Here is a 19893-nt window from a genome sequence, read left to right as displayed (position 1 = left end):
AGTTGGTGAGAGTCGAAGGAGGTCCATTGGCTGATTCTGAGGTTTGAAAGAACTGATCAGAGCACAAATGGATTTACCCTGTCATATGAAGATGATGAGATATTGAGATAATTATGTGCATGGCTGTGTGGGTTTCACAGCAGTAGTATGACAGGTGCAGGTCTCTGGATGTTAATTTCAATACACAAGTCTTCCGGAAGTAGAGTCAAGTGTCTATGTGTTGTGAGTCAGTAAAAGTCTGACATATGAAAGATGAATTTTATGAATGTAATAGACACTTGATGGTTTGAGAAATCATATGAGAATTGATGAATTATGCTTATTAATTTGAAATTTAAATTATATCAAAACTTTTTATATAGATAGCTTACCCTGTTATTTGTTTGTGTTTGTTTCTTTATCTGTGATGATCGTGTTTTACATGGGAGCAGATGAGATTTCAGGTGATAGAGCTCCTTAGTGAACAGCTGGAGAATGAGATAGTTTTATTGGAATGTTTTGTTTTGTTGTTAAAACTTTTTTATGTATATATATTAAATCCCTATGAAGAGGGATATTTCTTTTGAGATACACATATGAGAAAGTAGTATATGTTATTTGTAATTAGATATTGCTTGTTTTACTTTTATTACATTATATGTGGGTAAAATTAAGGATGTTACATTATGGTATCAGAGCTGTTCGAACCTTAGGAGACCTAAGGGTTATGGGATTGTTTATGTGTGCTTTAGTTAGTTTGTTAGTAAAACTACATAGTTATGATTTTTTTTAGATTCATCCTAAATCTTTCTTTTCTGTTGTATAGCATGGCTCCTAGACCTCCTACCCCTCCTACCCCTCCCCAACCTTCTTCTGAGATGAACCAGATTGCCAGGGCTATTGAGATGATGGCAAATGCCATCCAACAACAGAATATGGCAATGGCTCAGAATCACCAGGCAGCAATGCATCATTGGGAGACTGCTAGATCTGGTGCAACAGCTTCCCATGTCAGTCAGTCTCAGGAGCAGATGGGACTGACAGAGTTCATGAGACACAACCCACCTAAGTTCACTGGGAATGCCACTCCTGACCAAGCAGACCAATGGATAAGAGATTTAGAGAAGATCTTTAGGGCAACCTCCTGCCCTGAGGATAAGAAATTGGTATTTGCTACATATTTATTGTCTGGAGAAGCAGAGTTCTGGTGGATGGGAGCTCAACAGATGATGGAAGCCAGAGATGAAGTATTAGACTGGGAGAGTTTCAGAGTGAAGTTTTTAGAGAAATATTTTCCAGATAGTGCACGGTTTGCAAAGGAAGCTGAATTCCTCAGGTTGGAACAGGGAGAGATGTCAGTGAATGCATATGCTACTAGGTTTGAGTACCTAGCCAGATTCTACACCCAAGCTACCTCTGAGGCTTGGAGGTGTAGGAAGTTTGAAGAAGGTCTAAAACATGAGCTGAAGAAGACTATAGCTCCTATGTGCATTAGAGAGTTTCCCGCCTTGGTGGAGAAGGCGAAGATGGTGGAGACCCTGGAAAATGGTGATTCCAGGGTGATCAGATCACACCAAGGAGGGTCTTCCAGTGGGAAGGCCAAGGTGCAGCATCAACAACATAAACCTTATGCTAGACCTCCACAACATAGGACAGGAACATCTCTACCACAGTTTCAGCAACAACAACCATGGAGACCCACATGTTATCACTGTGCTGGACCCCATTTGAAGAAAGATTGTCCTCAACTTTCATCAGAGAGAAAGTGTTATACTTGTCAGAAAGAAGGACATCTATCAAAAGATTGCCCTAATAGGAGGAGGATAATTCCTGGAGGTAACTTGCAGTCAGGAAGAGGAGGAGGTGGTAGACCCCAAGCAACTGGAAGGGTGTTTGCTATGTCAGGAGCTGAAGCATCTCAGTCAGGTAACTTGGTACAAGGTGTATGTTATATAGCTAGTAGATATGTGAAAGTTTTATTTGATTCTGGAGCGACACACTCTTTTGTGTCGAGTTTATGTGTAGCGGAGTTGGGTCTTCTAGTAAAAGAGTTGTCGTTTGAATTGTTGGTCTCTACACCAACATCAGGAAAAGTTTTGACCTCTACAGTTTGTTCTGAATGTCCAGTAATAGTAGAGGGACGCAGGTTCAAAATAAATTTGATCTGTCTACCTCTTCAGGACTTAGATGTTATCTTAGGGATGGATTGGCTATCTGCCAATCACATTCTCATAGATTGTGGTCAACAGAAAATAGTATTTTCAGATTCCAAGAAGTCATATGTGATGTCTGCTCAGCAGGTGTGGTCAGAATTGAAAGAAGGATCAAAGTGTTTTGTAATCTTAACTCAGATGGAAGTTAAGAATGAAGAAGAAATGAGTAGTATACATGTGGTGAAGGATTTCATGGATGTATTTCCAGAAGAAATACCTGGATTACCTCCTAAGAGAGAAGTAGAATTCTCTATTGATTTGGTACCTGAAGCTGGGCCAGTGTCAATGGCACCTTACAGAATGGCTCCAGCTAAGTTGATTGAACTAAAGAAGCAAGTTGAAGATTTATTAGAGAAACAATTCATCAGACCAAGTGTATCTCCATGGGGAGCTCCTGTGCTTCTAGTTAAAAAAAAAAATGGAGGGTCTCGTTTGTGTGTAGATTACAGACAGTTGAATAAGTTGACCATCAAGAACAAGTATCCTCTGCCCAGAATTGATGATTTGATGGATCAGTTACATGGAGCCTCAGTGTTCTCAAAGATTGATCTGAGATCTGGATACCACCAGATTTTGGTAAAGGCTGAAGATGTTCAGAAGACAGCCTTTAGGTCTCGTTATGGACACTATGAGTATGTGGAAATGCCGTTTGGAGTAACAAATGCTCCAGCTTTGTTCATGGATTACATGAATAGAATTTTTCGTCCGTTCTTGGATAAGTTTGTTATAGTTTTTATAGACGACATACTTATTTATTCAAGGACTAAGGGAGAACATGAAGAGCATCTGAAGACAGTGTTGGAGATTTTGAGGGAGAAGCAATTATATGCTAAATTCTCTAAGTGTGAGTTTTGGCTGAAAGAAGTCAACTTCTTAGGGCATGTAATATCAACTCAGGGGATCTCAGTGGATCCAGCCAAAGTGGAGGCAGTGCTTCAATGGGAACGTCCAAAGACAGTGACTGAGATAAGGAGTTTTGTGGGTTTAGCTGGCTACTATCGGAGGTTCATTGAAGATTTTTCCAGGGTAGTAGCTCCTTTGACTCAATTAACCCGCAAAGATCAACCTTTTGCTTGGACTGACAGATGTGAGGAGAGTTTCATAGAGCTGAGGAAAAGGTTAACTAGTGCTCCGGTGTTAGTGATTCCTGATACAGGAAAACCTTTTGAAGTTTACTGTGATGCTTCACATCAGGGTTTGGGTTGTGTCTTGATGCAAGAGAAAAGACCAGTTGCATATGCTTCAAGGCAACTCAAAGTTCATGAGAGAAACTATCCAACTCATGACTTAGAGTTGGCAGCTGTGGTGTTTGCTTTGAAGATTTGGAGGCATTATTTATATGGAGCTCAATTTCAGGTGTTCAGTGACCATAAAAGTTTGAAATACTTGTTTGATCAAAAAGAGTTGAATATGAGACAAAGAAGATGGATGGAGTTTTTGAAGGATTATGATTTCCAACTGATGTATCATCCAGGGAAGGCTAATGTAGTTGCAGATGCTTTGAGTAGAAAGTCAGTACAGGTGTCAACCATGATGATTGAAGAACAAAAGTTGATTGAGCAATTCAGAGATCTAAATTTAGGAGTGAAATTTCATGTTGATCATATTAGTTGTAGTAAGTTAACTATAACTAATGATTTTCTTGGAATGATAAAGGAAAAGCAGTTAGAGGATCCTACTCTGAAGCGTACTATGGATTTACTAGGTACAGATCAGGCTAAAGACTTTGTGATGGGAGAAGATGAGATCTTAAGATTTAATGGCAGAATTTGCATACCTGCAAATGAAGAACTGAAGAGAATGATCCTAGAAGAGGGTCACAAGAGTTATCTTAGTCTACATCCCGGTATGAATAAGATGTACCAAGATTTGAAGGAGTCATTTTGGTGGTCAGGCATGAAGAAAGAAATAGCTCTATATGTTGCTACATGTTTAACATGTCAGAAGGCAAAGGTAGAACATCAGAGACCTGGTGGTTTGTTACAACAGTTAGATGTTCCTGAGTGGAAATGGGATAGCATTGCTATGGATTTCGTTACTCATTTACCAAGATCAGTAAGGGGTCATGATGCAGTCTGGGTAATAGTTGATCGACTGACGAAGAGCGCTCATTTTCTTCCAGTTAATTTGAGAATATCTATGACTAAGTTGGCACAATTGTACATCAAAGAGATTGTAAGATTGCATGGGGTGCCTTCTAGTATTGTTTCAGATAGAGATCCTAGATTTACTTCACGGTTTTGGCAGAGTTTACAAGATTCTTTGGGAACTAGATTGAGAATGAGCTCTGCATATCATCCTCAAACAGATGGGCAGTCTGAGAGGACGATCCAATCCTTAGAAGATCTGTTGAGGACATGTATCTTGGATCATCTGGGAAGTTGGGATGAGATGTTGCCTCTGGTGGAGTTTACTTATAATAATAGTTATCATGCCAGTATTGGGATGGCACCATATGCAGCTTTGTATGGGAGGAAATGCAGAACTCCTTTATGTTGGTATAAGGATGGTGAAACAGTTTTGGTTGGGCCAGAGTTAATTCAACAGACCACTGAGAAGGTGAAACAGATACAAGACAAAATGAAAGCTTCTCAAAGTAGGCAGAAATCATATGCAGATAAGAGGAGAAAGCCTTTGGAGTTTGCAGCTGGAGATCATGTGTTCATGAGAGTGACACCAACCAAAGGTGTAGGACGAGCTATCAAATCAAGGAAATTATCTCCTAAGTTTGTTGGACCATATCAGATCCTAAAGAAGATAGGTCCAGTGGCTTATGAGATTGCTCTACCTCCTCAATTAGCAAACCTGCATAATGTCTTTCACGTATCACAGCTAAGGAAGTACATCCCAGACCCTAGTCATGTGTTGGAAGTGGATAATGTGCAAATCAAGGATAACTTGTCTTTTGAAGCAAAACCAGTCAGGATTGAAGACCATCAGAGTAAACAGCTCAGAGGCAAGACCATCAGTATGGTGAAGGTGGTGTGGGATGATAAATCTGGTGATTCAACTTGGGAATTAGAAGAAACCATTAGAGAAACCTATCCATATCTCTTTTCTGGTAAGTCAATTTTCGGGGACGAAAATTTTTGTTGTTAGGGAGAATGTAAGGATCTAGAAAATAACCTTAGAGTAGAAGTGGTATATTTTAAATGATACCTGAATATTTTATTATTAAAATGAAAATGACATATAAATAGAAAATTCAGTTATTCAGGTTTCATTTTAAAATAACCACCATCTCTCTAAAAGTTTCCCTTTTCATTTCTCTCCCTTCTCTCTAAGATTCTGACCTCCTCGTTCATCTGTTCGACGATCAGAGTACGCCATTACACTCCTGGCAGCAAAGACTACAAGACTGCCCGATCAAAATCTGATAGAGTAAGTTTATTTTCGTACCCTTTTCCTTTCCTCTCCTTCTCTCTATGATTCTGACATCCTCAGCTATCAGTTTGACGATCGGAGTCTGCCATTGAACTCCTGCCAATGAACTCTACAAGATTGCCCGATCAAAATCCTAAATAGAGTAAGTTCATTTTTGGCCATTTTCTTTGAGTCAAATTTTGAACTTGATAGGTTGTCTACATGAGTTTTACATGTGACTCTTTTAGCTTTAGGGTTAATCTCTGTTAACTCAAGGTCCTAGTTATATAGTTAGATTTTGATTAGGACTCTGTGGTGCAGGTTAATTACCTTTAAGCTTTTGGGTAGGTTTGGAGCTCTTGGTGAGCATCAACTAAAGTTCAGGTAAGGGAAGCTAGTCTTATTATTTTCAATAAAACCCTAGGTTAGAAGATTCTGGATGTGGAGGTGACGTGGTCACCAATTCTAATTGTTTTTGCTTGCATGATTGTCTCTCTTGAAGAGTAAAGTAATATATTGACTGGAATGGTTGATTTTGAATCTGTTATGGGAATAATTTGTTGAAAACTGTTTGTGATTGAGAATTGAAAGTGTTGTGTGATTTCAGATGATGATTGATTTAAAGAGCATATATTTGGAATTAATTATGTGTTTTAAGTAAAGTTTGAGATATATTTGGATTGTTTAGAAAGTTTATATATATGAAGTGATTGAGTGGTGCATTGATATGTTAAATGATGTATGTAATGAGGTTAAAGTGTGATCAAGACGTAGTATTTTCAGGAAAGGAAATACCATGTTGAGATTGTTATTAGGGTGTATTGATTTGTGAGTGTCCTGTGAATGAGACGATCCTGACTCTACTGATATAATGGAATCAAATAGATGAAGTTATTCAGTTGGTGAGAGTCGAAGGAGGTCCATTGGCTGATTCTGAGGTTTGAAAGAACTGATCAGAGCACAAATGGATTTACCCTGTCATATGAAGATGATGAGATATTGAGATAATTATGTGCATGGCTGTGTGGGTTTCACAGCAGTAGTATGACAGGTGCAGGTCTCTGGATGTTAATTTCAATACACAAGTCTTCCGGAAGTAGAGTCAAGTGTCTATGTGTTGTGAGTCAGTAAAAGTCTGACATATGAAAGATGAATTTTATGAATGTAATAGACACTTGATGGTTTGAGAAATCATATGAGAATTGATGAATTATGCTTATTAATTTGAAATTTAAATTATATCAAAACTTTTTATATAGATAGCTTACCCTGTTATTTGTTTGTGTTTGTTTCTTTATCTGTGATGATCGTGTTTTACATGGGAGCAGATGAGATTTCAGGTGATAGAGCTCCTTAGTGAACAGCTGGAGAATGAGATAGTTTTATTGGAATGTTTTGTTTTGTTGTTAAAACTTTTTTATGTATATATATTAAATCCCTATGAAGAGGGATATTTCTTTTGAGATACACATATGAGAAAGTAGTATATGTTATTTGTAATTAGATATTGCTTGTTTTACTTTTATTACATTATATGTGGGTAAAATTAAGGATGTTACATTATGGTATCAGAGCTGTTCGAACCTTAGGAGACCTAAGGGTTATGGGATTGTTTATGTGTGCTTTAGTTAGTTTGTTAGTAAAACTACATAGTTATGATTTTTTTTAGATTCATCCTAAATCTTTCTTTTCTGTTGTATAGCATGGCTCCTAGACCTCCTACCCCTCCTACCCCTCCCCAACCTTCTTCTGAGATGAACCAGATTGCCAGGGCTATTGAGATGATGGCAAATGCCATCCAACAACAGAATATGGCAATGGCTCAGAATCACCAGGCAGCAATGCATCATTGGGAGACTGCTAGATCTGGTGCAACAGCTTCCCATGTCAGTCAGTCTCAGGAGCAGATGGGACTGACAGAGTTCATGAGACACAACCCACCTAAGTTCACTGGGAATGCCACTCCTGACCAAGCAGACCAATGGATAAGAGATTTAGAGAAGATCTTTAGGGCAACCTCCTGCCCTGAGGATAAGAAATTGGTATTTGCTACATATTTATTGTCTGGAGAAGCAGAGTTCTGGTGGATGGGAGCTCAACAGATGATGGAAGCCAGAGATGAAGTATTAGACTGGGAGAGTTTCAGAGTGAAGTTTTTAGAGAAATATTTTCCAGATAGTGCACGGTTTGCAAAGGAAGCTGAATTCCTCAGGTTGGAACAGGGAGAGATGTCAGTGAATGCATATGCTACTAGGTTTGAGTACCTAGCCAGATTCTACACCCAAGCTACCTCTGAGGCTTGGAGGTGTAGGAAGTTTGAAGAAGGTCTAAAACATGAGCTGAAGAAGACTATAGCTCCTATGTGCATTAGAGAGTTTCCCGCCTTGGTGGAGAAGGCGAAGATGGTGGAGACCCTGGAAAATGGTGATTCCAGGGTGATCAGATCACACCAAGGAGGGTCTTCCAGTGGGAAGGCCAAGGTGCAGCATCAACAACATAAACCTTATGCTAGACCTCCACAACATAGGACAGGAACATCTCTACCACAGTTTCAGCAACAACAACCATGGAGACCCACATGTTATCACTGTGCTGGACCCCATTTGAAGAAAGATTGTCCTCAACTTTCATCAGAGAGAAAGTGTTATACTTGTCAGAAAGAAGGACATCTATCAAAAGATTGCCCTAATAGGAGGAGGATAATTCCTGGAGGTAACTTGCAGTCAGGAAGAGGAGGAGGTGGTAGACCCCAAGCAACTGGAAGGGTGTTTGCTATGTCAGGAGCTGAAGCATCTCAGTCAGGTAACTTGGTACAAGGTGTATGTTATATAGCTAGTAGATATGTGAAAGTTTTATTTGATTCTGGAGCGACACACTCTTTTGTGTCGAGTTTATGTGTAGCGGAGTTGGGTCTTCTAGTAAAAGAGTTGTCGTTTGAATTGTTGGTCTCTACACCAACATCAGGAAAAGTTTTGACCTCTACAGTTTGTTCTGAATGTCCAGTAATAGTAGAGGGACGCAGGTTCAAAATAAATTTGATCTGTCTACCTCTTCAGGACTTAGATGTTATCTTAGGGATGGATTGGCTATCTGCCAATCACATTCTCATAGATTGTGGTCAACAGAAAATAGTATTTTCAGATTCCAAGAAGTCATATGTGATGTCTGCTCAGCAGGTGTGGTCAGAATTGAAAGAAGGATCAAAGTGTTTTGTAATCTTAACTCAGATGGAAGTTAAGAATGAAGAAGAAATGAGTAGTATACATGTGGTGAAGGATTTCATGGATGTATTTCCAGAAGAAATACCTGGATTACCTCCTAAGAGAGAAGTAGAATTCTCTATTGATTTGGTACCTGAAGCTGGGCCAGTGTCAATGGCACCTTACAGAATGGCTCCAGCTAAGTTGATTGAACTAAAGAAGCAAGTTGAAGATTTATTAGAGAAACAATTCATCAGACCAAGTGTATCTCCATGGGGAGCTCCTGTGCTTCTAGTTAAAAAAAAAAATGGAGGGTCTCGTTTGTGTGTAGATTACAGACAGTTGAATAAGTTGACCATCAAGAACAAGTATCCTCTGCCCAGAATTGATGATTTGATGGATCAGTTACATGGAGCCTCAGTGTTCTCAAAGATTGATCTGAGATCTGGATACCACCAGATTTTGGTAAAGGCTGAAGATGTTCAGAAGACAGCCTTTAGGTCTCGTTATGGACACTATGAGTATGTGGAAATGCCGTTTGGAGTAACAAATGCTCCAGCTTTGTTCATGGATTACATGAATAGAATTTTTCGTCCGTTCTTGGATAAGTTTGTTATAGTTTTTATAGACGACATACTTATTTATTCAAGGACTAAGGGAGAACATGAAGAGCATCTGAAGACAGTGTTGGAGATTTTGAGGGAGAAGCAATTATATGCTAAATTCTCTAAGTGTGAGTTTTGGCTGAAAGAAGTCAACTTCTTAGGGCATGTAATATCAACTCAGGGGATCTCAGTGGATCCAGCCAAAGTGGAGGCAGTGCTTCAATGGGAACGTCCAAAGACAGTGACTGAGATAAGGAGTTTTGTGGGTTTAGCTGGCTACTATCGGAGGTTCATTGAAGATTTTTCCAGGGTAGTAGCTCCTTTGACTCAATTAACCCGCAAAGATCAACCTTTTGCTTGGACTGACAGATGTGAGGAGAGTTTCATAGAGCTGAGGAAAAGGTTAACTAGTGCTCCGGTGTTAGTGATTCCTGATACAGGAAAACCTTTTGAAGTTTACTGTGATGCTTCACATCAGGGTTTGGGTTGTGTCTTGATGCAAGAGAAAAGACCAGTTGCATATGCTTCAAGGCAACTCAAAGTTCATGAGAGAAACTATCCAACTCATGACTTAGAGTTGGCAGCTGTGGTGTTTGCTTTGAAGATTTGGAGGCATTATTTATATGGAGCTCAATTTCAGGTGTTCAGTGACCATAAAAGTTTGAAATACTTGTTTGATCAAAAAGAGTTGAATATGAGACAAAGAAGATGGATGGAGTTTTTGAAGGATTATGATTTCCAACTGATGTATCATCCAGGGAAGGCTAATGTAGTTGCAGATGCTTGAGTAGAAAGTCAGTACAGGTGTCAACCATGATGATTGAAGAACAAAAGTTGATTGAGCAATTCAGAGATCTAAATTTAGGAGTGAAATTTCATGTTGATCATATTAGTTGTAGTAAGTTAACTATAACTAATGATTTTCTTGGAATGATAAAGGAAAAGCAGTTAGAGGATCCTACTCTGAAGCGTACTATGGATTTACTAGGTACAGATCAGGCTAAAGACTTTGTGATGGGAGAAGATGAGATCTTAAGATTTAATGGCAGAATTTGCATACCTGCAAATGAAGAACTGAAGAGAATGATCCTAGAAGAGGGTCACAAGAGTTATCTTAGTCTACATCCCGGTATGAATAAGATGTACCAAGATTTGAAGGAGTCATTTTGGTGGTCAGGCATGAAGAAAGAAATAGCTCTATATGTTGCTACATGTTTAACATGTCAGAAGGCAAAGGTAGAACATCAGAGACCTGGTGGTTTGTTACAACAGTTAGATGTTCCTGAGTGGAAATGGGATAGCATTGCTATGGATTTCGTTACTCATTTACCAAGATCAGTAAGGGGTCATGATGCAGTCTGGGTAATAGTTGATCGACTGACGAAGAGCGCTCATTTTCTTCCAGTTAATTTGAGAATATCTATGACTAAGTTGGCACAATTGTACATCAAAGAGATTGTAAGATTGCATGGGGTGCCTTCTAGTATTGTTTCAGATAGAGATCCTAGATTTACTTCACGGTTTTGGCAGAGTTTACAAGATTCTTTGGGAACTAGATTGAGAATGAGCTCTGCATATCATCCTCAAACAGATGGGCAGTCTGAGAGGACGATCCAATCCTTAGAAGATCTGTTGAGGACATGTATCTTGGATCATCTGGGAAGTTGGGATGAGATGTTGCCTCTGGTGGAGTTTACTTATAATAATAGTTATCATGCCAGTATTGGGATGGCACCATATGCAGCTTTGTATGGGAGGAAATGCAGAACTCCTTTATGTTGGTATAAGGATGGTGAAACAGTTTTGGTTGGGCCAGAGTTAATTCAACAGACCACTGAGAAGGTGAAACAGATACAAGACAAAATGAAAGCTTCTCAAAGTAGGCAGAAATCATATGCAGATAAGAGGAGAAAGCCTTTGGAGTTTGCAGCTGGAGATCATGTGTTCATGAGAGTGACACCAACCAAAGGTGTAGGACGAGCTATCAAATCAAGGAAATTATCTCCTAAGTTTGTTGGACCATATCAGATCCTAAAGAAGATAGGTCCAGTGGCTTATGAGATTGCTCTACCTCCTCAATTAGCAAACCTGCATAATGTCTTTCACGTATCACAGCTAAGGAAGTACATCCCAGACCCTAGTCATGTGTTGGAAGTGGATAATGTGCAAATCAAGGATAACTTGTCTTTTGAAGCAAAACCAGTCAGGATTGAAGACCATCAGAGTAAACAGCTCAGAGGCAAGACCATCAGTATGGTGAAGGTGGTGTGGGATGATAAATCTGGTGATTCAACTTGGGAATTAGAAGAAACCATTAGAGAAACCTATCCATATCTCTTTTCTGGTAAGTCAATTTTCGGGGACGAAAATTTTTGTTGTTAGGGAGAATGTAAGGATCTAGAAAATAACCTTAGAGTAGAAGTGGTATATTTTAAATGATACCTGAATATTTTATTATTAAAATGAAAATGACATATAAATAGAAAATTCAGTTATTCAGGTTTCATTTTAAAATAACCACCATCTCTCTAAAAGTTTCCCTTTTCATTTCTCTCCCTTCTCTCTAAGATTCTGACCTCCTCGTTCATCTGTTCGACGATCAGAGTACGCCATTACACTCCTGGCAGCAAAGACTACAAGACTGCCCGATCAAAATCTCTGATAGAGTAAGTTTATTTTCGTACCCTTTTCCTTTCCTCTCCTTCTCTCTATGATTCTGACATCCTCAGCTATCAGTTTGACGATCGGAGTCTGCCATTGAACTCCTGCCAATGAACTCTACAAGATTGCCCGATCAAAATCCTAAATAGAGTAAGTTCATTTTTGGCCCTTTTCTTTGAGTCAAATTTTGAACTTGATAGGTTGTCTACATGAGTTTTACATGTGACTCTTTTAGCTTTAGGGTTAATCTCTGTTAACTCAAGGTCCTAGTTATATAGTTAGATTTTGATTAGGACTCTGTGGTGCAGGTTAATTACCTTTAAGCTTTTGGGTAGGTTTGGAGCTCTTGGTGAGCATCAACTAAAGTTCAGGTAAGGGAAGCTAGTCTTATTATTTTCAATAAAACCCTAGGTTAGAAGATTCTGGATGTGGAGGTGACGTGGTCACCAATTCTAATTGTTTTTGCTTGCATGATTGTCTCTCTTGAAGAGTAAAGTAATATATTGACTGGAATGGTTGATTTTGAATCTGTTATGGGAATAATTTGTTGAAAACTGTTTGTGATTGAGAATTGAAAGTGTTGTGTGATTTCAGATGATGATTGATTTAAAGAGCATATATTTGGAATTAATTATGTGTTTTAAGTAAAGTTTGAGATATATTTGGATTGTTTAGAAAGTTTATATATATGAAGTGATTGAGTGGTGCATTGATATGTTAAATGATGTATGTAATGAGGTTAAAGTGTGATCAAGACGTAGTATTTTCAGGAAAGGAAATACCATGTTGAGATTGTTATTAGGGTGTATTGATTTGTGAGTGTCCTGTGAATGAGACGATCCTGACTCTACTGATATAATGGAATCAAATAGATGAAGTTATTCAGTTGGTGAGAGTCGAAGGAGGTCCATTGGCTGATTCTGAGGTTTGAAAGAACTGATCAGAGCACAAATGGATTTACCCTGTCATATGAAGATGATGAGATATTGAGATAATTATGTGCATGGCTGTGTGGGTTTCACAGCAGTAGTATGACAGGTGCAGGTCTCTGGATGTTAATTTCAATACACAAGTCTTCCGGAAGTAGAGTCAAGTGTCTATGTGTTGTGAGTCAGTAAAAGTCTGACATATGAAAGATGAATTTTATGAATGTAATAGACACTTGATGGTTTGAGAAATCATATGAGAATTGATGAATTATGCTTATTAATTTGAAATTTAAATTATATCAAAACTTTTTATATAGATAGCTTACCCTGTTATTTGTTTGTGTTTGTTTCTTTATCTGTGATGATCGTGTTTTACATGGGAGCAGATGAGATTTCAGGTGATAGAGCTCCTTAGTGAACAGCTGGAGAATGAGATAGTTTTATTGGAATGTTTTGTTTTGTTGTTAAAACTTTTTTATGTATATATATTAAATCCCTATGAAGAGGGATATTTCTTTTGAGATACACATATGAGAAAGTAGTATATGTTATTTGTAATTAGATATTGCTTGTTTTACTTTTATTACATTATATGTGGGTAAAATTAAGGATGTTACATTATGGTATCAGAGCTGTTCGAACCTTAGGAGACCTAAGGGTTATGGGATTGTTTATGTGTGCTTTAGTTAGTTTGTTAGTAAAACTACATAGTTATGATTTTTTTTAGATTCATCCTAAATCTTTCTTTTCTGTTGTATAGCATGGCTCCTAGACCTCCTACCCCTCCTACCCCTCCCCAACCTTCTTCTGAGATGAACCAGATTGCCAGGGCTATTGAGATGATGGCAAATGCCATCCAACAACAGAATATGGCAATGGCTCAGAATCACCAGGCAGCAATGCATCATTGGGAGACTGCTAGATCTGGTGCAACAGCTTCCCATGTCAGTCAGTCTCAGGAGCAGATGGGACTGACAGAGTTCATGAGACACAACCCACCTAAGTTCACTGGGAATGCCACTCCTGACCAAGCAGACCAATGGATAAGAGATTTAGAGAAGATCTTTAGGGCAACCTCCTGCCCTGAGGATAAGAAATTGGTATTTGCTACATATTTATTGTCTGGAGAAGCAGAGTTCTGGTGGATGGGAGCTCAACAGATGATGGAAGCCAGAGATGAAGTATTAGACTGGGAGAGTTTCAGAGTGAAGTTTTTAGAGAAATATTTTCCAGATAGTGCACGGTTTGCAAAGGAAGCTGAATTCCTCAGGTTGGAACAGGGAGAGATGTCAGTGAATGCATATGCTACTAGGTTTGAGTACCTAGCCAGATTCTACACCCAAGCTACCTCTGAGGCTTGGAGGTGTAGGAAGTTTGAAGAAGGTCTAAAACATGAGCTGAAGAAGACTATAGCTCCTATGTGCATTAGAGAGTTTCCCGCCTTGGTGGAGAAGGCGAAGATGGTGGAGACCCTGGAAAATGGTGATTCCAGGGTGATCAGATCACACCAAGGAGGGTCTTCCAGTGGGAAGGCCAAGGTGCAGCATCAACAACATAAACCTTATGCTAGACCTCCACAACATAGGACAGGAACATCTCTACCACAGTTTCAGCAACAACAACCATGGAGACCCACATGTTATCACTGTGCTGGACCCCATTTGAAGAAAGATTGTCCTCAACTTTCATCAGAGAGAAAGTGTTATACTTGTCAGAAAGAAGGACATCTATCAAAAGATTGCCCTAATAGGAGGAGGATAATTCCTGGAGGTAACTTGCAGTCAGGAAGAGGAGGAGGTGGTAGACCCCAAGCAACTGGAAGGGTGTTTGCTATGTCAGGAGCTGAAGCATCTCAGTCAGGTAACTTGGTACAAGGTGTATGTTATATAGCTAGTAGATATGTGAAAGTTTTATTTGATTCTGGAGCGACACACTCTTTTGTGTCGAGTTTATGTGTAGCGGAGTTGGGTCTTCTAGTAAAAGAGTTGTCGTTTGAATTGTTGGTCTCTACACCAACATCAGGAAAAGTTTTGACCTCTACAGTTTGTTCTGAATGTCCAGTAATAGTAGAGGGACGCAGGTTCAAAATAAATTTGATCTGTCTACCTCTTCAGGACTTAGATGTTATCTTAGGGATGGATTGGCTATCTGCCAATCACATTCTCATAGATTGTGGTCAACAGAAAATAGTATTTTCAGATTCCAAGAAGTCATATGTGATGTCTGCTCAGCAGGTGTGGTCAGAATTGAAAGAAGGATCAAAGTGTTTTGTAATCTTAACTCAGATGGAAGTTAAGAATGAAGAAGAAATGAGTAGTATACATGTGGTGAAGGATTTCATGGATGTATTTCCAGAAGAAATACCTGGATTACCTCCTAAGAGAGAAGTAGAATTCTCTATTGATTTGGTACCTGAAGCTGGGCCAGTGTCAATGGCACCTTACAGAATGGCTCCAGCTAAGTTGATTGAACTAAAGAAGCAAGTTGAAGATTTATTAGAGAAACAATTCATCAGACCAAGTGTATCTCCATGGGGAGCTCCTGTGCTTCTAGTTAAAAAAAAAAATGGAGGGTCTCGTTTGTGTGTAGATTACAGACAGTTGAATAAGTTGACCATCAAGAACAAGTATCCTCTGCCCAGAATTGATGATTTGATGGATCAGTTACATGGAGCCTCAGTGTTCTCAAAGATTGATCTGAGATCTGGATACCACCAGATTTTGGTAAAGGCTGAAGATGTTCAGAAGACAGCCTTTAGGTCTCGTTATGGACACTATGAGTATGTGGAAATGCCGTTTGGAGTAACAAATGCTCCAGCTTTGTTCATGGATTACATGAATAGAATTTTTCGTCCGTTCTTGGATAAGTTTGTTATAGTTTTTATAGACGACATACTTATTTATTCAAGGACTAAGGGAGAACATGAAGAGCATCTGAAGACAGTGTTGGAGATTTTGAGGGAGAAGCAATTATATGCTAAATTCTCTAAGTGTGAGTTTTGGCTGAAAGAAGTCAACTTCTTAGGGCATGTAATATCAACTCAGGGGATCTCAGTGGATCCAGCCAAAGTGGAGGCAGTGCTTCAATGGGAACGTCCAAAGACAGTGACTGAGATAAGGAGTTTTGTGGGTTTAGCTGGCTACTATCGGAGGTTCATTGAAGATTTTTCCAGGGTAGTAGCTCCTTTGACTCAATTAACCCGCAAAGATCAACCTTTTGCTTGGACTGACAGATGTGAGGAGAGTTTCATAGAGCTGAGGAAAAGGTTAACTAGTGCTCCGGTGTTAGTGATTCCTGATACAGGAAAACCTTTTGAAGTTTACTGTGATGCTTCACATCAGGGTTTGGGTTGTGTCTTGATGCAAGAGAAAAGACCAGTTGCATATGCTTCAAGGCAACTCAAAGTTCATGAGAGAAACTATCCAACTCATGACTTAGAGTTGGCAGCTGTGGTGTTTGCTTTGAAGATTTGGAGGCATTATTTATATGGAGCTCAATTTCAGGTGTTCAGTGACCATAAAAGTTTGAAATACTTGTTTGATCAAAAAGAGTTGAATATGAGACAAAGAAGATGGATGGAGTTTTTGAAGGATTATGATTTCCAACTGATGTATCATCCAGGGAAGGCTAATGTAGTTGCAGATGCTTTGAGTAGAAAGTCAGTACAGGTGTCAACCATGATGATTGAAGAACAAAAGTTGATTGAGCAATTCAGAGATCTAAATTTAGGAGTGAAATTTCATGTTGATCATATTAGTTGTAGTAAGTTAACTATAACTAATGATTTTCTTGGAATGATAAAGGAAAAGCAGTTAGAGGATCCTACTCTGAAGCGTACTATGGATTTACTAGGTACAGATCAGGCTAAAGACTTTGTGATGGGAGAAGATGAGATCTTAAGATTTAATGGCAGAATTTGCATACCTGCAAATGAAGAACTGAAGAGAATGATCCTAGAAGAGGGTCACAAGAGTTATCTTAGTCTACATCCCGGTATGAATAAGATGTACCAAGATTTGAAGGAGTCATTTTGGTGGTCAGGCATGAAGAAAGAAATAGCTCTATATGTTGCTACATGTTTAACATGTCAGAAGGCAAAGGTAGAACATCAGAGACCTGGTGGTTTGTTACAACAGTTAGATGTTCCTGAGTGGAAATGGGATAGCATTGCTATGGATTTCGTTACTCATTTACCAAGATCAGTAAGGGGTCATGATGCAGTCTGGGTAATAGTTGATCGACTGACGAAGAGCGCTCATTTTCTTCCAGTTAATTTGAGAATATCTATGACTAAGTTGGCACAATTGTACATCAAAGAGATTGTAAGATTGCATGGGGTGCCTTCTAGTATTGTTTCAGATAGAGATCCTAGATTTACTTCACGGTTTTGGCAGAGTTTACAAGATTCTTTGGGAACTAGATTGAGAATGAGCTCTGCATATCATCCTCAAACAGATGGGCAGTCTGAGAGGACGATCCAATCCTTAGAAGATCTGTTGAGGACATGTATCTTGGATCATCTGGGAAGTTGGGATGAGATGTTGCCTCTGGTGGAGTTTACTTATAATAATAGTTATCATGCCAGTATTGGGATGGCACCATATGCAGCTTTGTATGGGAGGAAATGCAGAACTCCTTTATGTTGGTATAAGGATGGTGAAACAGTTTTGGTTGGGCCAGAGTTAATTCAACAGACCACTGAGAAGGTGAAACAGATACAAGACAAAATGAAAGCTTCTCAAAGTAGGCAGAAATCATATGCAGATAAGAGGAGAAAGCCTTTGGAGTTTGCAGCTGGAGATCATGTGTTCATGAGAGTGACACCAACCAAAGGTGTAGGACGAGCTATCAAATCAAGGAAATTATCTCCTAAGTTTGTTGGACCATATCAGATCCTAAAGAAGATAGGTCCAGTGGCTTATGAGATTGCTCTACCTCCTCAATTAGCAAACCTGCATAATGTCTTTCACGTATCACAGCTAAGGAAGTACATCCCAGACCCTAGTCATGTGTTGGAAGTGGATAATGTGCAAATCAAGGATAACTTGTCTTTTGAAGCAAAACCAGTCAGGATTGAAGACCATCAGAGTAAACAGCTCAGAGGCAAGACCATCAGTATGGTGAAGGTGGTGTGGGATGATAAATCTGGTGATTCAACTTGGGAATTAGAAGAAACCATTAGAGAAACCTATCCATATCTCTTTTCTGGTAAGTCAATTTTCGGGGACGAAAATTTTTGTTGTTAGGGAGAATGTAAGGATCTAGAAAATAACCTTAGAGTAGAAGTGGTATATTTTAAATGATACCTGAATATTTTATTATTAAAATGAAAATGACATATAAATAGAAAATTCAGTTATTCAGGTTTCATTTTAAAATAACCACCATCTCTCTAAAAGTTTCCCTTTTCATTTCTCTCCCTTCTCTCTAAGATTCTGACCTCCTCGTTCATCTGTTCGACGATCAGAGTACGCCATTACACTCCTGGCAGCAAAGACTACAAGACTGCCCGATCAAAATCTCTGATAGAGTAAGTTTATTTTCGTACCCTTTTCCTTTCCTCTCCTTCTCTCTATGATTCTGACATCCTCAGCTATCAGTTTGACGATCGGAGTCTGCCATTGAACTCCTGCCAATGAACTCTACAAGATTGCCCGATCAAAATCCTAAATAGAGTAAGTTCATTTTTGGCCCTTTTCTTTGAGTCAAATTTTGAACTTGATAGGTTGTCTACATGAGTTTTACATGTGACTCTTTTAGCTTTAGGGTTAATCTCTGTTAACTCAAGGTCCTAGTTATATAGTTAGATTTTGATTAGGACTCTGTGGTGCAGGTTAATTACCTTTAAGCTTTTGGGTAGGTTTGGAGCTCTTGGTGAGCATCAACTAAAGTTCAGGTAAGGGAAGCTAGTCTTATTATTTTCAATAAAACCCTAGGTTAGAAGATTCTGGATGTGGAGGTGACGTGGTCACCAATTCTAATTGTTTTTGCTTGCATGATTGTCTCTCTTGAAGAGTAAAGTAATATATTGACTGGAATGGTTGATTTTGAATCTGTTATGGGAATAATTTGTTGAAAACTGTTTGTGATTGAGAATTGAAAGTGTTGTGTGATTTCAGATGATGATTGATTTAAAGAGCATATATTTGGAATTAATTATGTGTTTTAAGTAAAGTTTGAGATATATTTGGATTGTTTAGAAAGTTTATATATATGAAGTGATTGAGTGGTGCATTGATATGTTAAATGATGTATGTAATGAGGTTAAAGTGTGATCAAGACGTAGTATTTTCAGGAAAGGAAATACCATGTTGAGATTGTTATTAGGGTGTATTGATTTGTGAGTGTCCTGTGAATGAGACGATCCTGACTCTACTGATATAATGGAATCAAATAGATGAAGTTATTCAGTTGGTGAGAGTCGAAGGAGGTCCATTGGCTGATTCTGAGGTTTGAAAGAACTGATCAGAGCACAAATGGATTTACCCTGTCATATGAAGATGATGAGATATTGAGATAATTATGTGCATGGCTGTGTGGGTTTCACAGCAGTAGTATGACAGGTGCAGGTCTCTGGATGTTAATTTCAATACACAAGTCTTCCGGAAGTAGAGTCAAGTGTCTATGTGTTGTGAGTCAGTAAAAGTCTGACATATGAAAGATGAATTTTATGAATGTAATAGACACTTGATGGTTTGAGAAATCATATGAGAATTGATGAATTATGCTTATTAATTTGAAATTTAAATTATATCAAAACTTTTTATATAGATAGCTTACCCTGTTATTTGTTTGTGTTTGTTTCTTTATCTGTGATGATCGTGTTTTACATGGGAGCAGATGAGATTTCAGGTGATAGAGCTCCTTAGTGAACAGCTGGAGAATGAGATAGTTTTATTGGAATGTTTTGTTTTGTTGTTAAAACTTTTTTATGTATATATAT

The sequence above is a fragment of the Phaseolus vulgaris genome, chromosome 9 (genome assembly GCF_000499845.2).
Source record: "Phaseolus vulgaris cultivar G19833 chromosome 9, P. vulgaris v2.0, whole genome shotgun sequence".
In the NCBI taxonomy this organism is placed as follows: Eukaryota; Viridiplantae; Streptophyta; class Magnoliopsida; order Fabales; family Fabaceae; genus Phaseolus; species Phaseolus vulgaris.
The sequence above is the reverse complement of the archived record's forward strand: the minus strand, read 5'-3'. Positions refer to the sequence as shown.